The 12,195-nt window shown below is 41.3% G+C and overlaps 1 non-coding gene across 1 annotated transcript; it reads left to right on the top strand.

The window, feature by feature from the left end:
- The first annotated feature begins 5,340 nt into the window (after window positions 1-5,340).
- LOC130038022 (U6 spliceosomal RNA) lies at window positions 5,341-5,447 on the top strand. Its single transcript, XR_008794576.1, has one exon. It is a non-coding gene; the product is annotated as a U6 spliceosomal RNA (small nuclear RNA).
- The last annotated feature ends 6,748 nt before the right edge of the window (window positions 5,448-12,195 follow it).

Here is a 12,195-nt window from a genome sequence, read left to right as displayed (position 1 = left end):
AAGATTTGTTTCTGAGTCTCTGGGATCATGGCCATTAAGCAGCTTGATCAGGAGACAGAGAAGCCGTTTGTTGGTGGCGACTCGGGGTCTTGTTGGGACGGGGAGAAAAGGGCCAGCTCCACACCCATCCCATGAGGCCCCGACTGTCTCGTCACTGTGGACACAAACCTGACTGTCCAGTGGCCTCTGGAGGATGGCAGCCACCGGGCCGCCAGGGGGAACAGGCTAAGGCATGAAACCTTTTTCCACCTGGGGTCACCCAGCGCCAGTAACCTACTGCAGGAACTGGATGCATTTCTGCCAAAAACCTTTGGGTTTTGAGATTTGTTTCTGAGTCTCTGGGATCATGGCTGTTAAGCAGTTTGATCAGGAACCAGAGAGGCCATACCTCCAAATATATAGCTGAGCCAGAGGTGGTTTGTGGGTGTGTCTCCCACATACCTAACTTTTGGCTGTTTACACTCTTGGTAAAGTTTGCCCCAAGTTTTTGGGTTCTGACCAAATGCACAGCAGCAATTTTGGGGTATCTGTAAGTCTGAAGGTGTCATCAGACTGCTGATGCACTTGCCTCACAGGTACAACAGATTGACTTGCTGGAGGCACCATAACCCCTGCTTGTTATTTTTGATGTGAGGCAGTCTCTTTGCTGTGAGATTGATATCTCATTGTTGTTTTGTTTGCATTTCCCTGATGATTAATGATAAAGAGCATTTTTTTCATATGCCTTTGTTCATTTTTATTTATTAGAAGAAGGTTCTGTTAATCTCTTCTTGTTTCTTGATGGAGTTAGATTTTTTTCTTTTAAAGTTATATCAGTGATTTATATATCTTGAATGTTAACCTTTTTTTAGTTGAGTGTTGAGTGAATAATTTCTCCTAGTCTGTGAGCTGTTTTTGTATTTTGTTCATCATTTTCTCTGAGGTCCAGAGTCTTCTTAATTTAATGTAGTCCCATTTCTTTAACTTTGCTTCCACTTCCCTGGTCAGTGACATTTTATCCTTAAAGATGAATCTAGCATAAATGGCATAGAGAATTCTTCCAATGTTTGCTCTATGCACCTTATGGATTTAGGTCTCATCTTTAATCCATTTTAGTTTGAATTTTATGCATGGTGTCTGAAATAGTTCGAGTTCATATTTTTGTCTGTGACCAACCAGTTTTTCCAACATCAATTATCGAAGAGACTTTTTTGCTACACTTCATATTTTTTGCTCCTTTTTCATAGATAAACTGATCAGATGCTTGAGGGTCTGTCTTAGGATTTTCAATTCTATTCCATTGATCTGAAGGTCTATCTTTACTGAATGTAGTTTTAACTTAGAAGGAAACTTAGAACTCCTTTTCATTCTGCACACTAGAGGTTATTGTAGAAAGTATTGTACTCTAATTATGTTTATGACTTTATTGACTGATTTATTCTTGCTTTATAATATTAAGGAATTTTATGGGAATAAATTCATGTCTTTGTATGTGGGAACTTATTACTACTGTCGTCACCAAAGGTCTGATAACACCCCACTAACAAGACAGAAAATTGTTTTGGAGGAAAATTCACTTAAAGGATTGTAGCACTGTAGCACTTTCGTCGTGTAGTTCTTCAATTTGCTCGAGCAAGCACCAGCAACTTCTCCATTGTGAGACTTGTTGTTACTGTTTTTGGCATATCAAATACACCATGGGGATCTTGCAAGGCTCTGTGGTGTGGGTGTTGTACTCTTGGTAGCTTGCCGAATTCTCCGAGAGCGACAGAGGAATCAAACCCGGGTCGACCTCATGCAAGGCAAACACCCTACCTGCTGTGCTATCGCTCCAGGATTACGTCTTTAAAATAGTTTTAAGTTGTATCAAAATATACATATTATTTGCCATTTTAGCCATTTGAAATGTATAGTTCTGTGACATTGCATTCATTCACATTATTGTGCAATCATCACTATGAACAACCTCTAGAACTTTACAAACTGAAACTGCATCTGTGGAAAATGTCTCCCCATCTTCTTCAGCCCTGTTAATCACCTTTCTACTTTCTGTCACTATGAGTTTTTCTGCTCATTATATGCTACATAGTGGAGATAGTAAATATTTGTCTACATGTGTCTGGTTTATCTCATTTTCGTAAGTTCTTCAAAGTTTTTCCATATTCTACCATGTGTTAGAATTCAATTCCCTAATTTTTGAGTTATATCAGTGTAACCAACTGCTGTGTAACCCCAACAACGGCCAGGATCCAGAGATTATCACAACAAGCTCTGGGGAGCATTCGCAACCGCGCGACTATTTATTTACTTTTCTCTAAGTTTTCAGGGTACCTTTAAATATCCCACCCACACGGCAGAGCCTGGCAAGCTATCTGTGGTCTATGCCAAATAGACCAAATTGATATGCCAAATCCAGTAAGAAATGGATCTCATTCCCCTAACACTGAATATGGCAGAGTCGAGAAGGATATGGAAGGAAAGGCTGATAAAAGACCAAGGCATTCATGTGGTGGCAAAGTGCATGCTTTTATCTTTTCTTATAGGGCTGGAGCGATAGCACAGCAGGTAGGGCGTCTGCCTCACACGCAGCCAACATGGCCGATCCGAGTTCGATTCCTCCGCCCCTCTCGGAGAGCCCGGCAAGCTACCGAGAGTATTCGATATGCCAGACACAGTAACAACAAAGTCTCCAATGGAGACGTTACTGGGCCCGCTCGAGCAAATCGATGATCAACGGGAGGGCCTATAGGTTCTTTATCCGTTCCTCTGTTCTTGGACACTTGGGAGGTTTCTAGATTTTGGCTACTGAGAATAGTACCACAATGAACATAGGAGTGCAAATACCTTTCTAACTAGAGTATTTGGCCCCTTGGGAAAATACCCAAAGTGAGATTGCAGTGAGTGAAGTAAGGCAAAAGGAAAGAGACGGAAACAGAATGATCTCTCTTCTATGTCAGATATAAAGAAGCAAAATAGAGAAACAACAGAAGGAAGGCCAAAGGCAACATTATCCAGGAACTGGTCTACAGAACTGTGCTTACCATGGTAGCTTGATGAAGGATGGCCTGGAAGGGGTGGTGAAAGGATGAAAAAGGACCCTGAGACAATGGTGGAGGGAAGTGGACACTCTGGTGCTTTGGGGTGGGATGGGATGGGAAGGTGGTGTTTGAATATTGTACTCATAAAACCTTGTCATTGACATATTGGAAACTTCAAATCATGTTCACTGTATCACTGTATCACTTCCATCCCATTGTTCATAGACTTACTAGAGCAGTCGCCAGTAACGTCTCCATTCATCCCAGTCCTGAGATTTCAGCAGCCTCTCTTTACTCATCTTTCCCAACACGGCCAGGGGAATGAGACCCATTATTGTTACTGTTTTTCTTTTTTCATATTGAATACGCCACGGGTAGCTTGCCAGGCTCTGCCGTGTGGGCAAACAAAAACAGTCTCATTAATTGTACTAAGATTTCAGCCCGGTCCTGGACCCAGAGCAGTGCTTGTATTAAAGCATCCAATTGTCCTGCATTGTCCAGGGGTGATAAGAGTCACCAGTGGTGAGAGTCGTTTGTCCTGTTCTGAAGAAATGAAGTCTCTGGATCAAAACTTAAGAACTGTTCTTGTAAAAGCATCAGTAGTGGTTGCAGCAATGAGTCCCAGGGGAGCAGATATTAGGAGTCCAATAAATTTCAAGAAGCAGTGGATCAGTTAGGGAGCACTAGAACAGGAGCATCACAATGTCTGGCATTTAAATCATGTTAACTAAATTTTTTATTTTAGTTAACAAAAATTTTAGTTAACAAAAAAATTAAAAATTTTAAAAATTTTTTCAAAGAATGAATTAGAAAAAAATTTTAATAAATTTTAATAAAAAAATAAAAATAAAAGACCAAGGCAGAAATAGGCTGCCAAAACACAGAAAAACAAAAATGATTGTCTGTACTTTTAATGCTCGTACGCTGGCATCTACTGCATCCATTGAAGACCTTATGGTACAAGTGCGAAAGATCAAGTACGACATCATTGGTCTGACCGAAACGAGAAGACATCAATCACATCATGCCGTTTTCGACACTGGAGAAGAACTGTTCCTTGGAACATGTGATAAAAGAGGCATTGGTGGTGTCGGTATCCTTGTCAACACAAACGTAGCCACGAGCATTGATTCATTCGAATGCCTAACAACCCGAATCAGACGATTACACTTGAATAGATGTGGCTCACTACCGGCAGTTTCTATCTTTGTTGTCTATGCACCAACATCCAGTTATGGTGAAAGAGAAACTGAGAAGTTCTACATGGAGCTGGAGAAGTTCTATAAAGAAGATCACACCTTCTACAAGATCATTGTCGGTGATTTTAATGCCAAGATAGGACCAAGAAGATCAGTCGATGAACTCCACATCGGGACCCATGGCCTAGAATGGAACGAACAGGGTGGCAGACTGTCTGAGTTCATCATGTCAACCAAAACCTTCCATGGTAACTCATAGTTCCAAAAGGCTGAATATAAACATTGGACATGGGAGTCTCCCGATGGACGGTTCCACAATGAAATAGACCACATCATATTCAATCGGCTGTTTTGCCTAACCGATGTTGCTGTTGTCCCAAAATTCCAAACGGGATCAGACCACCGTCTCCTTCATGCAAAATTCTACCTCACAGAACGAGGAGAAAAGAATGCAAGGTTTAAGAAGTGGACTCCCAGAACGACCACCAACTGGGAGCTCTTTGGCTCTGTTGCGGCAACATGGGAAGATGCCGTCATTGACAACATTGATGAGGAATACGATCGAATGATTCAACACCTCCATGATTGTGCGAGGAATGCCAAGAGAGAGGAGAGAGATAACCACAAAAAACCGCCTTTCTTCGAACACTCTTGAACTTATTCGCCAATGTGGCTTGGCACATGCCTCAGGCAACCACAAGCGAATATCTGAACTGGCAAAGCAGTGCAGAGAAGCCATCAAGGATGACCTCAAAAACAGAAGAGCAGCAGTACTGGTAGATGTGGCAGAAGCTGGGAAAAGCATTCGAAATGCCCGCCTGTCCTTCACCAACTACAAAACCAAGATGACTGTCCTCTGACATCATGATGGATCTATCACATCTTCCAGAAGGGCAATGGAGAAGATTATTCATGACTTCTACTCAGATCTCTTTAATAGCCTCGTCCACTTGCCCACATACCACATACCACATGATGGATATGTCGTTCCCAATGTTCTCCCTTCCGAAATCCAACATGCCATCTCATCGGTAAAGAAACAAAGAGCACCTGGCCCAGACAAGATCAGACCTGAACACCTTAAGAACTTACCATCAGTACTCATCAATACATTGGCTCGGCTTGTGCTCGCTTCGGCAGCACATATACTAAAATTGGAACGATACAGAGAAGATTAGCATGGCCCCTGCGCAAGGATGACACACAAATTCGTGAAGCGTTCCATATTTTTAACATGTTTGCCACTCAATTCCTCTTTTGCAGACCACAACACACAAAAGGAGAGAGAGAACACAGGGGATTGCCCTGCCACAGAGACAGGGGGGATGGGGGGATGGGGGTGGGAGGGATATTATCCATGGTGGTGGAAAATGGGCACTGGTGGAGGGATGGGTATCTGATCATTGTATAATTGAAACCAAAGCACAAAAAATTGTAAATCTACAACTGTAAAAAAAAATAAAATAAAATAAAGGGAAAAAATACATTGGCTCGGCTCTTCACACGCTACCTGTCTGAATGCAAGGTTCCATCCCAGTGGAAAACCAGCAGGACTGTACTACTATACAAGAAGGGAGACATTCATGACATTGGCAACTATCGCCCAATCTGCCTATTATCTGTCATCTACAAACTGTTCACTCGAGTCATCCTGAATAGGATTAGCAGAACACTAGATGAAGGACAACCATGTGAACAAGCCGGATTCCGAAAAGGATTCAGTACCATCGACCATATCCACACAATTACTAAGCTCATTGAGGTTTCTCGGGAGTTCAAGATGCCGCTCTGTCTAACGTTCATTGATTTAAAGAAGGCCTTTGATTCTGTTGAGATGGAAGCGGTCATGGAAGCCCTAGCCAATCAGGGCGTACGAACTCAATACATCAGGATCCTTCGTGAGCTCTATTGCGGATTCACTACCAAGATTTCACCATTGCTACGAAGAAGTAATCATCCATATCAAGAGAGGGGTTTGGCAGGGTGATACCATTTCACCAAAACTCTTCAGTTCCACCCTCGAGAACATCATGCGACGACTGGAATGGGAAAGCATGGGAGTGAAGATAGATGGTTGGCAACTACACCACCTCCGCTTTGCTGATGACATCATTCTAATAACACCAAACATCAGCCAAGCGGCACAAATGCTGAACGACTTTGATCGTGAATGTAGAAACGTCGGACTACAGCTGAATCTTACGAAGACAATGTTTATGAGAAACAGCCTTGTTCCTGACGCTCCATTTGCTCTCAATGGAACCACCATCTCCGAATGCAACAGTTATATATACCTAGGTCGAGAAATCAACATGATGAATGACCTGGCACCTGAGTTGCGCAGGAGGAAGAGAGCGGCTTGGAATGCCTTCAAGAACGTTGAAGAAATAACTAAAAGTACAAAGAACCTCCAGCTACGAGCACATCTCTTTGATTCCACTGTTCTTCTTGCATTAACATATGCCTCAGAGACCTGGACCCTACGAAAACAGAATGAGAACGCTATTCGGGTCTCTCAAAGAGGAATTGAAAGAGCTTTGCTTGGAGTATTCACGATTCACTCAAATGAGAGATAGAATCCGGAGTTCTGATCTTCGTCAACGCTCAAGAATCAGGGACGCTGTCTCATTTGCCACGACATCAAAAATCAGATGGGCTGGACACGTAATGAGGTTTACAGACAACTGCTGGACTAGAGCCATTACTGATTGGATTCCATGGCATATCAAAAGATCACGTGGACGTCCACCTACAAGATGGTCAGACTTCTTCGTCAAGACCCTGAATGATCGATTTGAGGCTCTGCATGTTCCTAGAATGAACAGATACCACTGGGCTACGCTAGCACGCAACTGGGATGAATGGAGACGTTACTGGCACCCGCTCGAGTAAATCAATGAATAATGGGGATTAGGTGATTAAGTGATAAGTGTTTTTTTGAGGGGGGAGCGGCTTGGGGTTAGATTCAGCAGTGCTCAGGACTACTTTAGACTCCAGGATTTGGGTTCACTCCTGGCAATTTCTCAGGGTACCATATGGTGCTGGGAATCAAATGGCCTCATTCATGCAGAGCTTGGTCTCCAGCTATCTGCAACCTTGCTACCTTGGCGCCTTAATTTCATTTTAAGATTGAATATCATTTCATTTTACATATAGATCACATTTTGTTATTTCATTTATCCACTAATGGACATTTAAATAGTTGCCTACCTATTAGTGACTGTGAACTATGCTTCTGTGAACATGAGTACAAGTCTTTTTATTGTTCTTTTGTGTGTGCTAAAGATTGGACCCAGGACTTATATGAAGCATGTGCTCTCCCATTGAGATACATTTCTGGACTGATTTCAGTGTTTTCACTTTTATTTTTTGGTGTGCATTGAGAAATGGAATTGCTGGGAAATATGATAAATTATATCTTTTATGCTTTGAGGAATTTCTGTACCATTTTATATAGCAGCTACACTATTAAACATTCTCTCCAGCAACACCAAGATCCAATAGATAGACATCTTTGCAAATACTTGCTATTTTCTGTATTAAAATTTTTGGAAAAAAAAGCTATTCTAATTGAGTGATTTAATTTTGGTTTTGATTTGCATTTCCCTAATGGTTAGTGATGTTTAACTTATTTAATGCATTTAATAGTAATTTGTAGACTTTCCTGGCAGAAATAGAAATTCAATGCTCTGCCACTTTAAATGTTGGGTGAACTTATACTTTTGTTGTCGTCTTCTAGAAATTCTGTATATACTCTGGATATATTTCCCTTGCATTATGCATATAATTAAAAATATATTCCCAGGATGTTTTCTTTGTATTGTCTTTGTTTTTGGCTACACCCTGCAATGCTCAGGGGTTACTCCTGGCTCTGTGCTCAGGAATTACTCCTGACAATGCTTGGGGGATCGTTTGGGATGATGGCAATCAAATCCAGCTCAACTGCAGGCAAGGCAAGCACCTTAGCTGCTGTACTATCACTCTGGACCCAAGATATTCAATTTTTAGGAGTAAAAATCCTCTTGATGGTGTTATAAGAAATTATACTGATATTCTTTGAACCTAAGTTATTTTGGAACATGCTATACATGTGTGATAAGCCAAAAGAAAGGAAAACTTATTAGTCAGTGGATTATGTTAACCTTTCCTGAACAAGGGTCTGGGATGTTCATGACTATAGGCTTCTGCCTTGTAAGCATAAGGTCATGAATTCTAGCTCTGAAACTACTAGTTTGTTCCTTAGTGCTATTTCAGCAGTTTGGCTGTCTGAAAGCTCTGGTGACCCAGAAACACGTGCAATCTCTGGCACACAATCAGATGTGAATAAGCACTGCAACTAAAACATACACAACCTCTGAAGATCAAGCACTGCTTAACAGTGTGAGTCTCTGGTGAGCACCACAACCAAGCATGTGTGATCACCACTGCTGTTTCTCCTTGTCACTGCAACAGCAACAACATGAAAAAGAAGCAGGGGGGGAAGCAGTTATTTTCCATACACTTAAAATATGTGCTAATGTTAAATGTTTATGAAACAGAGCAGTGGGGCATAGAGTTTTATTACTTAAAAATCTCAGATGTAAGAGGACTCTAATAGTAAAATAGAAAGACAAGTAAGAATTATGTATTTGCATAGTATTGGCGCCTATCAATTTTTCAAGTATAAAGTTCTCCTCAGTCTTTACTTCTAATCATGCTATTCTTGTCTCTTATCTTCAGCACGCTGTGCTATTGGAGCGATAGCACAGAGGTAGGGCGTTTGCCTTGCACGCAGCCAACATGGCCGACCCGAGTTTGATTCCTCCGCCCCTCTTGGAGAGCCCGGCAAGCTACCGAGAGTATCTCGCCCACACGGCAGAGCCTGGCAAGCTCCCCGTGACGTATTCGATATGCCAGACACAGTAACAACAAAGTCTCCAATGGAGACGTTACTGGGCCCGCTCGAGCAAATGGATGATCAACGGGAGGGCCTGTACTTTACATCTTCAGCACATCTTCTATAGCTGGAACATGTACTCATTTTTATCCTTCTAACCTCTGTCCTAACCAGCAATTCTACTCATTATTTTTGTTCGTTTGTTTGAGTCTAAAACTCATTTCTTCACTTAGTCCTTTGCTGACCCAATTCTCCTAGTTACTACTCCCCATCCCTGCCACCCATCCCCTAGAAGATCTCATGACCTTTATTTTAGAATCAATCATACTGATAATTACTTCTTCAATGTCTTTTTTCACTCCTCGAATCTAGATACTTTTAGGCCAGGAATTTGTTTACCATTGTGTTTAGCTCCATCTCACAGTTCCCATTGATGGCAGATGCCAACGACTTTGGGATATATCAGTTTTTGTTAGCCTGAACTATGTTTCCCAGAATCCCCTTTCTTCTGTACTTGTAATTTATGAGGTTCTGTAAAGGAAAATTTCTCCTCAGAATTGGAGGAGAGGAGGGAAACTAGGGTGATTTTGCAGTATGTACAAGGTAGTTGCCTTTTTGGCAGAAAGCAGGAACTGGACCTGTTCATGTATTTTGTCTTTGTAGAAAAGAATCTTGGCTTTTAGAGAATGCTATTATCAGCAGAGCAGAGGCAACAAGAATGGACATGTGCTATTCTCTGCCACCCTGGGATTTCTACCTGTTCTTAATCTTTTTCTTGTGTGCTGGTCAAGTGAGCATCAAGCTCAAAACTCAGACATTCCTAAAGTAGAAATGTCAGACTCACAAATGACTCTCAGAAGAGAGCTACACACTGCAGAGATGTTTCCACACCCTGAGAAAGGCTGATTTCATCTGGGCACCTCGGAGGGGGTAGGTGTGTCCCCCTGTTTGCTCCAAAAGAATCCCGGTAGCTGCAAGCCACCAGAACCCAAATGGTTCAATGCTCATGGCCAAACTTCACAGACTCATCCCAAACACCCCACTCATGAGACTGAATCTGCTGAAAAATCCATGTATGCGGAACTTGTGACTTAAATATCAAGGCCTCTGAAGTCGGCAGTGGACCCCTCCTCCTATTTCCTAGTGCTTTTTGTCTCTGGCAGTCCATTATCTGCCTCTGGGCACCATTTCAAAGAATTAACGGCCATGATCTAGAGACTCACAAATGAATTTCTGAAGAGAGCAACACGCTGCAGAGATGCCTTTAGATCCCTAAATAACCATCCAGTTAAATTTTTTTAACCCCATTTCTAGCATCGTGTTTCACAGCTGCATTATATCTCATACATTATGCGACTTATATACCAAGAGTAGCACACCACACTTGATGGGGTGTGAGGTAGAAGACAGCCAATGTTGTTCTATATATATCATGGTCCTCCCGTTGTTCATCTATTTGCTTGAGCGGGCCCTGTAACGTCTCCATTGTGAGACTTGTGTTTGGCATATTGAATACGTCACGGGTAGCTTGCCAGGCTTTGCTGTGTGGGCGAGATACTCTCTGTAGCTTGCCAGGCTCTCTGAGAGGGGCTAAGGAATCAAACTCGGGTCAGCCATGTTGACTGTGTGCAAGGCAAATGCCCTACCCGCTGTGCTATCGCTCCAGCCTATATATATATATAATATATATATATACACACACACTCACACACACATTAGCACGCAAGGTTCAAACTCTAACAACATGTAAATAATTTCTAATAGAGGAGCTTAACAGCTCCAATATGAGATAAAACAATTTTTATATACTCACCTCTAAGGAGATCTTTTTGGATTACTTTTAGTCAATTATTCATAATAGGCAATACAAAATAAATTATTTAGCATCTGCCTTTGGGGCAGGTTTGGGTGGTTGTGGGAAAATTCAAATTAATGGTAGTTTGATGATGATGTAATGATGGTGCAACTGGTTTCAAAATATTGAATATATTCAATTACCGTGAACAACTCTTTGAAAATAAAATTAAAAATAAATAAGGTAGGGACTGGAGTGATATCACAGCAGGTAGGACATTTGCCTTGCATACAGCTGACCTGAGTTTTATTCCCAGCATCCCATATGGTCCCCAAGCACTGCCAGGAGTAATTCCTGAGAGCATGAGCCAGGAGTAACCCCTGTGCATTACCGAGTGTGATCCAAAAAGCAAAATAAATAAATAAATAAATAAGAAATGTCTCTATATATCTCTTACCAGTTCAGTTCTACTTTTCTGATCATCGAGCTCTTATTGGGAAGGTTTAGTTTGTTGCTTTCCAGTACCATACCTGTAAGTAGCTAATTTATTAGTTTATCCACTGGCTGCTTCTTCCACCAGGAGAAACATAACATAGTCATGAAAAAATTCAACTTTTCAGCTATAAGAAAACATAAAATTTTGCAATTTCTTACTACACAGATGAAAATAGATGGCATCATCTTGAGTGAAGTCAGTCAGAAGGAGGGGGACAGAAACATAATGATCTCTCTCATGGTAAGGGAATGGCAAATGGCAAAAGGTAGGAAAACTAGAGTTGGTCTATAGAACTAAGCTTATCAGGAGAGAAAAGCAGGCAGTGGAGACTGGCTCTTTGAATACTGGTGGAGAGTTGTGGGTACTCTGGTGGTGAATGTGTTGTTGGAACTATGTATGCAAAGTGGAGAACAAATTAAAAAAGAAGAAGGTATATTTCAATTTTGAGGTTTGCCATTTAGCTATGATTTATTTCTTTTATCTTTGCTTTAGGGCACAATTAGCTGCACTCAGGACTTAGTTCTAGCTCTGCATGCAGGGATAGCTCCTGGATATGGGACCATGGGAAGTGATCAGAGGATTACATAGAGTGCCAGGGATTCAATCTGGGTTGACCTCATGCCAGGCAAGTGCTACAAGTTCCTAGTTCTTTTGTCCTAAAATAATATGTAAAATATCTGCCTGATATATACTTATGAGGTTTATTTTATTAATAAATTCTTGAAATATGCAGCATATATGTAATAACATAAAATATAATAGATATAATGTATTATAAAGCTTTTTCCGGTGAGCAGGAATCTTTTTTTTGT

This window comes from Sorex fumeus, unplaced genomic scaffold (genome assembly GCF_029834395.1).
Source record: "Sorex fumeus unplaced genomic scaffold, SorFum_2.1 ptg000072l, whole genome shotgun sequence".
Classification (NCBI taxonomy): domain Eukaryota; kingdom Metazoa; phylum Chordata; class Mammalia; order Eulipotyphla; family Soricidae; genus Sorex; species Sorex fumeus.
The sequence above is the reverse complement of the archived record's forward strand: the minus strand, read 5'-3'. Positions and strand labels throughout refer to the sequence as shown.